Raw genomic sequence first — 12,805 nt, 5'->3', positions numbered from 1 at the left:
TAAAACCAGCTTTATCATAAGTTAGTATTGAATTTTTTTGTATGATAATATATTTTCTGAGTATTTTTCCACTTAAGAGGATTGATAGAAAAAAAAACATTGCAACTCGTTATGATATTTTGGTGACTCAGCTCAAAATGTGTTACATTTTAGTATTTGTTTATAAATTAATAAATAACAAATCTATTTCATTTATTGCAGGCAATTGGTTTAGGTTATTTGGACATAATACAATGCTGTATTACAATATTGAAATCTTAGGTAGCCAACATCATTATGTATTTGTTTTGAAAATATCCCATGAGATACATATTGCACCAAAGGCTTGTTTTTACATATATATTCATGAAAATAGTGGTCTCAAATGAATTTCATTACCTGTCACCAAGGAAGAGTAGGATTTGAAAATCTGAGACTACATATTTTATCTTTTGCTAATACAATGCCTAATATGGAAAACATGTGGATATATAATAATTATCATATATCCAAAATAAGTAATTTGTGCTGCCTTAACTTTACAACTAGGGGTAGTCTCTATGAATCTCTAAAATTGTGATTACATCATTAGATAAGTCGCATTACTTTATCATTGTATTGTGCTTTCTGTATTTAAAAGAACTGTGTAAATCACTTAATTTACTACAGCAAGATGGATTGAGCATAAAATATCTACAAGAGCTTGAAAGTTATGGTGCAGGACTGTTTATTACTGTGACATAAATACTGAATTGTAAAATATATTTTGGATCGATGCTTTATATTCCAATGATAGCATGTTTAAATTCATGTCATTTCAAGTCAATAGCTGTAAAGTCTTTTCTATAAATCAATTCATGACTCAGTTTTATATTGGTCTACTGTGTAAAAAAATGTAAACGGTCCAAAATTACTTATGCAATTCATTGGAAAATGAAAAACATAACTCGCTGTTGCTCGAAGTTGGTCCACTTTACAACCATTTTATACAACTAAAAGGAAAATCATGGTTCTTCACTACCACCTGAACAGTAAATTAATGTATTAATGTAATGTATTTATGTAGATTATTGGTACTGTCCTGAACATATCCAAAATAGAGCTTATTATCTTCCCTCCTGCCAGAATCACCACCTCCCTCAAGTCTCCCTCATTGTTATAAACACCACAATTACCTCAGTCTACCAAGCCCACACTGCACTCTGTCCTCTGTTTATTCCCCACATCCAGATTCTCTCCCAGTCCTGTCAATTCCACCTTAAAAACATTGCCAGAATGTCATGGTTGGCTATAGGAAATTGATCCCTAGGCTGTGCTGAACATGGAGCGGAGTCTAACAGGCAGGTGGTTTTCACCAGGAACCCCCGGAAGGGGGTATGGACTTAGTGGCACCAAACCTGCAGGTCGCGGTCCTGTGAGTGGGTGCACAGCAGAACGGTGAGGAGGAACCAGGTAGCACAGGTAGAGATTCTGGAGCAACTAGAGTACTTCACTAGGATAGTGCTGAATACACGGGGAGACGGAGGTAACTGGAAAGGACAAGCAATGAGTCAGCAAGGCAGTTGCAGTTCACAGTGGTAGCGATCAGAGAACTGGAGCTATCACGATGAAGTACATAAAATATAGCATAGTGGTACTGGAGCAGCAAAAGTATAATACAGCGGGATACTGAGAACAAACTGAAATGGTGAAGGTAACTCGTAGCAACCACTGATGAAACACAGTAGTAGTAGCGGCTCTGAGTGCTAGCGGTGAGAGAACTGAGGCTGTCGCGATGTAGTACAGGAGAGATGGTGATAGCAGTACTGGATCAGCAAAAGTTCAACACGGCCAGAGACTGCGAGAAGACTGAGGTAGCGGAGGATACCCGTAGTAACGGCTGATGAGTCACAATAGTAGCAGCTGCCCTGAGTGGTAGTGATGAGAGAACTGGAGCTGTCATGATGGAGCACACTGTAGATGATAACAGTAGTACTGGAGCAACAGCAGTCCAACGCAGCCAGGGACTGAGAACAGATTGAAGTAGCGGAGGTAACTCGTGGTAACAGCTGATGAGTCACAATAGTGGTAGCGGCTTTGATGAGAGAACTGGAGCTGTCACGATGAAGTACACTGAAGCTGGTAATAGTAGTACTGGATCAGCAGCAGTACAACGCAGCCAGAGACTGAGAGCAGATTGAAATAGCGGAGGTAACTTGTGGTAACAGCTGATGAGTCACAGTAATGGTAGCGGCTCTGAGCAGTAGCGATGAGAGAACTGGAGCTGTCACGAGGAAGTACACTGGAGATGGTAATAGTAGTACTGGAGCAGCGATGGTTCAACACAGGTCACAAACTGAGAGCAGGCTGAAATAGCAGAGGCAACTCATAATAGCAGCTGATGAGTCACAGGTGTAATAGCGGCTCTGAGTAGTAGCAAGGAGAAAACCGGAGCTGTCACGTTGAAGTACACGGGAAGATGGTAATAGTAGTAATGGAGCAGCGATGGTTCAACACAGGCTATGAACTGAGAGCAGGCTGGAATAGCGGAGGCAACTTGGAATAGCAGCTGATGAGTCACAGGTGTAAAAGCGGCTCTGAGTGGTAGCGATGAGAGAACCGGAGCTGTCACGATGGAGTACACGGGAAGATGGTAAAAGTAGTACTGGAGCAGCGATGGTTCAACACAGGCCACAAACTGAGAGCAGACTGGAATAGCGGAGATCCACACGGAGAACAGGAACCAGAACCACAGGCTACAGGAAGTGAGCTTGAAGAACAGGCATCAGACAGGTGAATCCAGGAGGTTTACATAGTGCTCCAGAAATGCTCAGCCAATGACAAGAGGAGAGAGGTCCAGAAGTGCAATAGCCTAGCACCTGTGCCGAACTGAGTATAGCTAAATGAATGAATGAATGAGTGAAGTAGTCTGATGCTGAAACATGGCAGTTTCCAGATAAATGAAATGCGGGTAACGAGACAGGTACTACTTGCGGGACCGAAGCGTTACAGAACCCCCCCTCCCTTTAAAAGTGGCCACTGGACGCTTAGACGAAGTCTTCCGTGGAAACTGAGCATGGAATTTTCAGAGCAGAGCTGGAGCATGGATGTCGGAAGCGTTGACCCAAGAGCGTTCTTCGGGGCCAAAGCCATTCCAATCTACCAAGTATTTGGTGGTACTTCTAGAAACCTTGGAATCCAGGATCTGTGTGATTTCAAAATCCTGTTGCTGAGAGAATTTGGGAACAGTAGAAGTGGAAACTGGAATGGAGAACCTGTTAATGATAAGTGGTTTGAGAAGAGAAACATGGAAGGAGTCAGAGATATGCCGGGAAGCGGGCAGTTGAAGTTTATATGATACTGGATTGATGACCCGAAGTATTTTATAGGGTCCAATGAAACGAGGAGCAAACTTCATAGATGGTACTTTGAGACAAATATTTTGCGTTGATAGCCAGACCTTGTCTCCTATTTTGAGTGCTGGGACTGCTCAGCGACTCGTGTCCGCAAAGGTTTTATAGAGGTCTTTTTAAGATTAGCAACTACTTTAGTCCATAAGGTGGAAAAGTTGCGAATCGTATCCTCAAAAGCTGGGACATGGGTGGATGGGAGAGGAGAAACCCTAGGAAGCAGTGGATGACTTCCAGTAACAATAAGCAATGGAGTAGCAGCAGTAGACTCAAGGAAGGTTGTTATGTGCAAATTGGGCCCATGGCAGGAGGTCAATCCAATTGTCTTGAGAGGTGGAAGAAAATAATCTGATGAATGTCTCCAGATCCTGATTTACCCTTTCAGTTTGGCCATTGGACTGTGGGTGATACGCAGAGGAAAAATTGAGTTGTATACCAAGGGTTTTACAGAGGGCACGGCAGAATTTCGAGGTAAACTGAACCCCTCTGTCAGATACAATTTCCATTGGACAACCGTGCAGTCAAAAAATCTCTTTTATGATGTGCTGTGCAAGAACTAATGAGGACGGCAGACCAGTGAGGGGAACAAAATGAGCCATCTTCGAGAAGCAGTCCACAATGACCCAAATGGTATTACATTCTTTACTGTATGGAAGATCAGTAACAAAGTCTATACTGATGTGAGTCCAGGGCTTGTTGGGTATGGACAATGATTGTAACGGACCCATAGGACCTGCACGGGGACTCTTATGTTGGGCACATACGTTACAAGTGGCTACAAAGTCTTTGATGTCTGGTCGAATAGAGGGCCACCAGTAGGAGCGAGAAACCAATTCATAGGTCTTGAGAAACCCCGCGTGTCCAGAGAACCTGGAGGCATGACACCAGCTGAGCAGTTTCTTCCGAAGAGAGACAGGAACAAATGTTTTCCCAGAAGGCAGAGAATTGGTCGTAGTGAGTCCTATTAAACATTTAGGGTCCAGGATGGTACGACTGAGAGGAAGATCAGAATTCAGATCAGAACTGAAGGCTCTGGAAAGTGCATCCACTTTTTTATTAAGATGACCAGGTTTGAAGGTTACATGGAGGTTGAAACGGGAGAAGAACAGAGACCAACGAGCCTGGCGAGGGTTGAGGCACTGAGCAGACTGTAGATATAACAAATTTTTATGATCAGTAAAAATGGTAACCACATGCTGAGCCCCCTCCAAGAGGTAACGCCATTCTGACAGAACCAATTTCATGGCCAACAGCTCCCTGTCTCCAATCGTATAATTCCGTTCTGCGGGTAGAAACTTGTGGGAGAAAAAGGCACAAGGAAGAAGTCTGTTAGGAAGATACTTCTGGGCAAGTACCGCTCCTACTCCATTGGCAGTAGCATTGACCTCTAGAAAAACGGCTGCGAAAGATTGGGTTGTCTGAGGATGGGTGCAGAAGAAAAGGCTTGTTTCAGGAATGCGAATGCCTCCAAGGCCTCCTCCATCCAGTCCTTGGTATTAGCCCCTTTCCTCGTGAGAGCCGTAATGGGGGCAACGATGGTGGAATACCCCTGGATAAATTGTCTGTACTAGTTAGAGAAACCCAAAAATCGTTATATTGCTTTAAGGGTGGCTGGACGTGGCCAATCCAAGATTGCCCGAACTTTCACAGGGTCCATCTGTAGCCCAGATCCAGAGATGATGTACCCTAAGAATGGCATGGATGAAGCTTCAAATGAGCACTTCTCCAACTTACAGTACAGTTGGTTCTTCCGAAGCCTAGACAGAACCTCAATGACATGATGAGACTGAATATACTGGGAAAATATGAGGATGTCGTCCAGGTAGACAACTACATATGAATAGAGCAGGTCTCTGAAGATCTCGTTAATGAAACTTTGGAAGACAGCTGGGGCATTACAAAGTCCGAAGGGCATCACTAAGTATTCATAATGACCATCACGAGTATTAAAAGCTGTCTACCACCAAAAATAAAGCTTCGCAAGCCTCTACTGACACCTCAGAAACCTCACTTCTGTCCTCACAATCTGATCTAGAACCTCAGATCCAGGCAGTCATGACAAGTTTATTGGAGGGGGTTAAAGAAGCCTTCAAGCAGGAACTCTCAAAGGCAGTCAGTGAACTCAAACTGGAACTCTCCTCCTTAGGTACGCGTACTGATACTCTAGAAACAAAAACGGACGACCTCTGTCGCTCCCAAGCGACATTTGACAGAGAATTATCCCGTCTAAATGATGAAGTCGAGTCCTTAAAAGAAAAACAAGAAGACTCTGAAAACCGCTCCAGGCGTAACAATATTCGAGTCCATAACGTGATCGAAGACTTTTCACCATCTGAAATTCAGCCGTTTCTCAAAGACTTCTTTTTACATTTACTTCCAGGTCTATCAGATTCTGACTGCATGATGGACTGTGCGCACCGCGCCCTCAGAGCCAGACCAGCCTCTGACCAACCCCCACGTGATATAATTGTGCGCTTCCACTACTACCACATCAAAGAGCGTATTCTAACTAAATTCTAATATCTAAATTCACACAAGGAATTCCACTTTAATTCCCTTTCGTGACATGGATATACAACTCTACCAAGACCTTGCTCGTTCTACTTTCCAAAAAAGAAGAGTTCTTCAGCCCGTCACTAAGATCCTACGCCAGCACAATATTCGCTACCGCTGGGGATTTACCTTTCAACTCCAAATCTTTGCGGCAAACGCCACTCATCATGTTAAAACCCTAGACCTAGGCCAGGAAATACTAGCCAAGCTGCACATTCTTCCCGACTCCAGACCGCTGTCCAGCTCTACCCTAAGGCAAGACCGATCTCCACCTCCAACTCCTGAGTGGTCTAAGGTTCCTCGTCGTCGAGCTCGAGATGACTCTCCAACCTGAAATGTCTAGATGTACTAGTATATCTTATTTTATTGTTTTCCATCCTCATTGGTCCGGAGGTGCCTATAGCTGAAGGTTACACCTCGCAGAACTTACTCTCCTGTCTGCAATCTGCCCAATATAGTCGTTTTTACATTTTCTATTGTATTTTCCCTTTGCACCTCAATTCGGACACTGTCTTAAATATAACTTCCGCCTATAACTTTAGCTGGATGTCTTTACTCCAAGCATCTCATAGTCTTAGGTTTTGGAATCTTCTGTTCTCGTTCAGATGTTATAATTGTTGTTGTTATTACGATCTTATGTTTTAGGGTACTCTCTACTTACCTGAAACAATAGTTCTCTCGTTTTGTACCATTGTACTGTATTAATGTATAAAATGTCTTTGCTCACATCACCCTCCCCCCTCTATTTTCTTATTTCTCTTTCCCCCTTTTTCCCTCCCCTCCTCCCCCTCCTCCTGTCCCTGCCCCCTCCCCTGCTGCACAACTTATCTATGCATCTGGATAACCTGTGGATGTGAATCCCCTTCCAATGACCGTATCCAGTTTATTAGACAGAGCCATCGACTCAGGTGGCAAACCTGATTAGATGTATCTACATCACCCCCCACGCTCCCTATACGACTTTTGTTTAGCTATACGATGTTTACTAACAATATGTCTGGATCCCTACTGGATCCCACCGTTAAAGGGTTTCTGCCCAATTGGGCTACTCTTCTCTTTTTCCTATTCTCTCTCTCTCTTTCTCTTTTCTCTTCTAGTGGCTGTCTCTTCTCTTTCCTCCCTTTCCACTCTTCCCCCTTCACCTTCCCCCCATTTAAAGCTCCCCGGTCCTACCCCTCTTACTTTTACAGCTCCCAGATGAGTCATTTAGCGACGAATACATCACTTTAGCCTCCATGACCCTGAAACTTCTCTCCATTAACGTCAATGGTCTCAACTCCTCCCGCAAACGCACAATAGTCCTTGGAGCCTGCAGAAGGGAAAAAGCGGACATAGTCTTCCTCCAGGAGACTCACCTTACAGGTTCACACACACAACTCCAGGGTAAGCAATTCTCCCAGACCTTTTTTGCCTCAGCTAACTGTAAAAAACGGGGGGTTGCAATTCTCATCCACAATAAGGTTCCATTTCAGCTTTCCTCCACATATTCTGACCCAGAGGGTCGTTTCCTACTAGTAATGGGCATGCTCCGCTCCTATCCGACCACATTAGTCGTTACCTATGCCCCTAACCAAGATCAAGCTCAGTTCTTCCCAATTCTATTTTGACACATTGAGCGATTGGCCCAGGGTCACATTGTATTAGAAGGTGACTTTAATGTTGTCTTGGACCCTCTCCTCGATAGGTCCTTCATTCCCCCTCGCGGACTCCCCACACCCTCTTCCAAGGGCTCCTCCACCTTGTCTGCCTTGCTATTACAACATTCCCTGCATGACACCTGGTGCCTTAAAAATTCCACTGCAAGAGACTATACACATTTCTCAGCTCCCCATCAGATATACTCCCGCATTGACATGATCCATATCTCCCAATCTCTGATACCCCTAACAACTCAAGCAGGCATTGTCCCATTCTCATGGTCTGACCATGCGGGGGTATACATTCTTCTCGACCTTCTTCACCATTATCCACGCCCCTTTAGATGGCGCCTAGACGACTCCCTGCTTTTAAATACTTCCTCCTTTATGGACATTAAATCAGTTATATCTGTTTACTTTCAAGAGAACACGACTCAGGAATTGGCACCTGGCGTAATATGGGAAGCTCACAAAGCTACCATTCGCGGGCAACTCATAAGTGTTGCTTCGCAGGTAAAGCGAAAAGCCGCCCTAGAAATCTCCTCATTAGAGCAATGGATCTCCACTCTTCTGACTCAGCATAAGCTGGTCCCCGATCCATCTCTATTAACACAAATTAACTCTTTAAAGGGTCAGCTTAATTCCCTTCTGTCTCGACGGGCAGCATCCATATTACAGAAACTTCAGCAACGCTTCTATGATAAGGCAGACAAGGCAGATTCATTGTTAGCTCGGAAGCTCCGTCAAAGGCGTGTCCGAGGAGCTATTGACAAACTCCATAAGAATTCCACTAATTCAGTAACATATGACCCTCTAGAAATTGTTAAGGAATTTAGAGACTTCTACGCTTCCCTCTATAACCTTCCTGGCTCCCCTCCCCGGGGGATCTCCTATCGGATTCGCTGGAGTCGTACCTAGCTAATACCCCTCTTCCACACCTCTCTCAATCCCAGCTCACTTGCTTAAATGGGGACATCACTGCAGATGAAGTAAAATTAGCTATAAAATCCCTTAAAACCGCCTCTGCCCCCAGTCCTGATGGCTTCTCAGCACAGTATTATAAAAAGTTTTCCGCGGACCTTGTTCCTTATCTAACATCCTTTTACAACCAAATTCTGGAGGGGGCTTCTTTTGACTCTGCTACCACGCTTGCCAATATTGCAGTAATTCCCAAACCTGGGAAAGACCTTCTCCACTGTGGGGGCTATAGACCCATCTCCCTCCTCAATGTAGCTCTCAAGCTCTACGCTAAAATCTTGGCTACCAGGCTTAACCCCCTGCTCTCCAAACTGGTTCACCCGGACCAAACGGGCTTCATCCCAGGGAGACAGGCCCCCGACAACACTAGAAGATCCATCAATTTGATCCACTCTATACATAACGGAAAACTGCCCTCCCTCATGATGGCCTTGGATGCGGAAAAGGCATTTGACCGTATCTCTTGGACATTCATGAGGGGGTTCTCGAATCCATGGGCTTTTGCGGTAGGTTTCTAACTGGTATTTTGACTCTCTATAGAAACCCTTCTGCTACGGTTTCGGCCAATGGCCTAACCTCCAAACCATTTACAATTTCTAATGGTACTCGCCAGGGTTGCACCCTCTCCCCATTGATCTTCGCCCTTATAATCGAACCATTAGCAGCCAGAATTCGTTGCAACCAATCCATTTCCGGTATAAAGTTCAGTTCTACGGAAAGCAAAATTGCTTTGTATGCAGATGATGTCCTCATTAGCGTGTCCAACCCCATTACCTCTCTCCCCCCTCCTTTTGGAACTAGATACTTATGGACACTTCTCGGGCTATAAAATTAACCCTGCCAAAACTGAAACTTTGGATTTCTATGTCTCTAAAACAGATAAAGCAATCCTAGATCAAACATTCCCTTTCACTTGGCATCGCCATAAAATAAAATACTCGGGGGTCTTCCTTACCAAAAATCTCTCCCATCTATTCCAAGCTAATTTCTCCCATACCCTTTCCCAAATTAAGAAAGATTTCAACACCTGGTCCCTCTAATTTATCTCCTGGATAGGTCGTATAAACTCTGTTAAAATGAATATTCTCCCCAGACTGTTATACCTTTTTCAAACCTTACCTATCCGAATTCCCCCCTATGTATTTAAATTCCTCCAATTTGAGTCTTCTAAATTTATTTGGGCAGGTAAACGCCCACGAGTACGACTCAGGGTCCTACAGAGATCCTCGCGGGGTGGCGGTCTAGGTATACCTAATTTTAAAAAATACTATCTATCGGCCCAAATCGCTCAGTGTGTCCTATGGAACGGTCCCGTTTTTGCTTGGGTCTGGGTGACACTAGAGGCGGAAAGTCTGGGGATGCTTACTCCTGCCTCACTTCTGTGGATTCCAAGGGCACGTCGCCCCAAAAAGGCTTTTCCTAGCAGCAGTTGCCTGAGAAACTGAAGGAGGAGACGCCGTTGTGGCACGTAACACTTGAGCTGTCATCTTGCTCAACAGAAACTCTGTGCATCTCTTGAAATCTGGGTGTATTGGAAACAAAGAGAAGACATAGCTCTTAAACCTAGGATCAAGCACAGTCTCCAAAATGTAGTGATTCAATTTCAAGATTTTGATAACTCCTGATGAAGCGAATAAAGTACTTTATCTACAAGTCTGACGTACTTAGCATGATTGCTTTACTTCAGTTCCTCCTTCAGTTTTTCAAGCTGCTTTTTTCAAAAGTTTAATTAAGGGATTCACTTGGCTCAAGCTAGCAGTGTCTGACCTCACTTCAAAGGTGACTTCTTCTAATGGTTTCCGCACCTTGCACAACACGGAAAGTATTCTCCACTGTGCTGGACTAAAAATACATTCCCCCTTCTTTCCCAATGTCATGGCTTGTGGAGTAAGCGAGAATGACTTTTCACTGTTCCTCCATCCTCAAAAAGCATATAAAGGGTTCAATTCTACTTCCTGCTTCATTCGGTGGCAGCGTAAATTAAATTGTTCTTATAGCTGCTGCAATCTCCTACATGTTTATGCAGAAATGACATATCCTGAGGAGAGTCTAAGTGGGATAAGCCATGTAGAAATTACATCCCTTAGTTTGTGCAGCAGATTGTCAGCTGTTTGCTTCTTAATAAAGCCGGTGATACAAAGAGTAGCCTGCCTCTAAAAATGTGATATAGTTGGGTACATGTTGCTGCTGTTCTAGCTGATGAAGGAGAATCACCAACCCAGTGGGCTGTCACAGTTATATTATTATCTTTTGATTGCCCACTTCTGCTTTTTCACATATCTGTGGCTAAGTGTACAGTTGGTAGAATGGCATTTTGTCGCCAAATAATTACATTTTAAGAACCTTTTGATAGAGGTGAGGAATAGCTTTTCTAGTAAAATGATGTCATGATGGAATTTGGTAACGGGGACACAAGACCTCAATTAACTGTCTAAAACAAGCTGCATTAGTAGTGGATATTGGACGGAGATCTAATAGTAGCATAGTCGCCAGGACATCTGTGATCCACTTTGCGACTGGGTGACAGCTTTCATACTTACTTACACTTGCAAAGGATTGTTTAACAGTCAATTGTTGTAAACTACTAGTAGTCATCTACTTGGTCTGCTTCTGGGATGAAGATCCACCTCCGGCAACAGCAGCAGCAGCGGGACTAACTCTCAAGAATTCTTCTGAGTAATCCTGGATAGCATAGTCGCCATGACATCTGTGATCCACTTTGTGACTGGGTGACAGCTTTCATACTAACTTCCTCTTGCAAAGGATTGTTTAACAGTCAATTGTTATAAAATACTAGTAGTTTTCTTCTTGGTCTGCTTCTGGGATGAAAATTCACCCCCAGCAGCAGCAGTGGGACAAACGCTCAAGAATTCTTCTGAGTAATCCTGGGTAGTAGAGGAGTCTTCTAGCCTTAGCAACTTGGATGCAGGACTAACACTGATTACTAGTGAGGAAATTGATGAAGAAGGTGTTGTGGATGTAGATTGCAGTTTGTTCAGATTCAGAAATGACACAAATTCCTGAGGAGAGTCAATCCAGGAGTGCTATGTGTAAGCCCGACTTTTCTGATACTGTACTCATAAATAAGCCTCCTTTCAGCATATCTGCAGATGTGTGAGTGAGCAGCCCAAGTGTAGCCAGTGATACACCAATTGAGGATGCCACATCCTCAAATGCATTGAGAATGAGGACGTTCCTGTATGAGGCATTCAATATAGTCATGTCCCGCCTGGCAAAGTTAAATAGTAGACCTAACACTAGACTGTGGGCTGGTACTTCTCTCTTCTGCCTTTTACTAAGTACCAGAGGTGGAAGTGTAACACCACCAGCACTTGGCTAATAAAGGTACTATACCACAAGGTATCATGGGTCAAACAGACATTGTCCCAATCCCACACCACTCCTCGTATAGCCAGGATGAACTGCTCAGACAAACAATTTTTTTCATTACAGCAAATCAACCACCAGAAAGACTCCTCCTTGCAAGGCAATAATATCTGCATCCCACACCAGGTAGTGTCCATAGAAACAAGGAATTAAGCTGCAGGCTATTTGTATTTCATCAAGCAGCTGGACAGTGTATAATGTACATAACACCTTAGAAAGATATTTGACTGCACTGTGGAGCTGTTTCTCAATGTTCCTTGCTGCTTATTGAAAACACTGATGAATTGAAACTGATGTCACTTGTTTAGTTAAATAATTGTAGAGTTAATATGCAAGAGCAGGTCACACCTATATTTTAGTAAGATTTCATCAAAATATTATATGTACATTTTTGAGCGATAATCATTACAACACTGATGTACTAAACATTAGTGGAAGAAAGGTTTGTGACGCCAAAGCAATACTTGTGGCAGGGCCGTCAGAAGCTCTGCTGCAGCATGCTTGTACAGAGCACATAGATAGGGGGTTCCAGAAGATGGACCCAAGCAGTTCAAGTAAGGCACAAAAAGGAGGTGTTGGGAATTTTTTTTTTTTTAAATGGATACAAGTGGAAGTATACTTAAAAGGAACACTATAGGCCTAATGCAGACTTGAAAGCAACTTGGACGTAATTTATGGAGCAAATATGCAGACTCAATTTTTTTTTATTTCAGCCCATGTACTCTCAAGATGTGTCCAGCTCTGCATATGTGGAATTATGGCAGAAGTACTTGTGCCCACATACACAAAATCAGCTCATAAGTGTAATAAAAATGTTAGCATTAGTTTTTATAGTGAATAATACATTTGCTATTAGGCTTCATAAAATACAGCATGTATAAA

Source organism: Mixophyes fleayi, chromosome 2 (assembly GCF_038048845.1).
Source record: "Mixophyes fleayi isolate aMixFle1 chromosome 2, aMixFle1.hap1, whole genome shotgun sequence".
Taxonomy (NCBI): Eukaryota; Metazoa; Chordata; class Amphibia; order Anura; family Limnodynastidae; genus Mixophyes; species Mixophyes fleayi.
Note: the sequence above shows the minus strand (reverse complement) of the source record.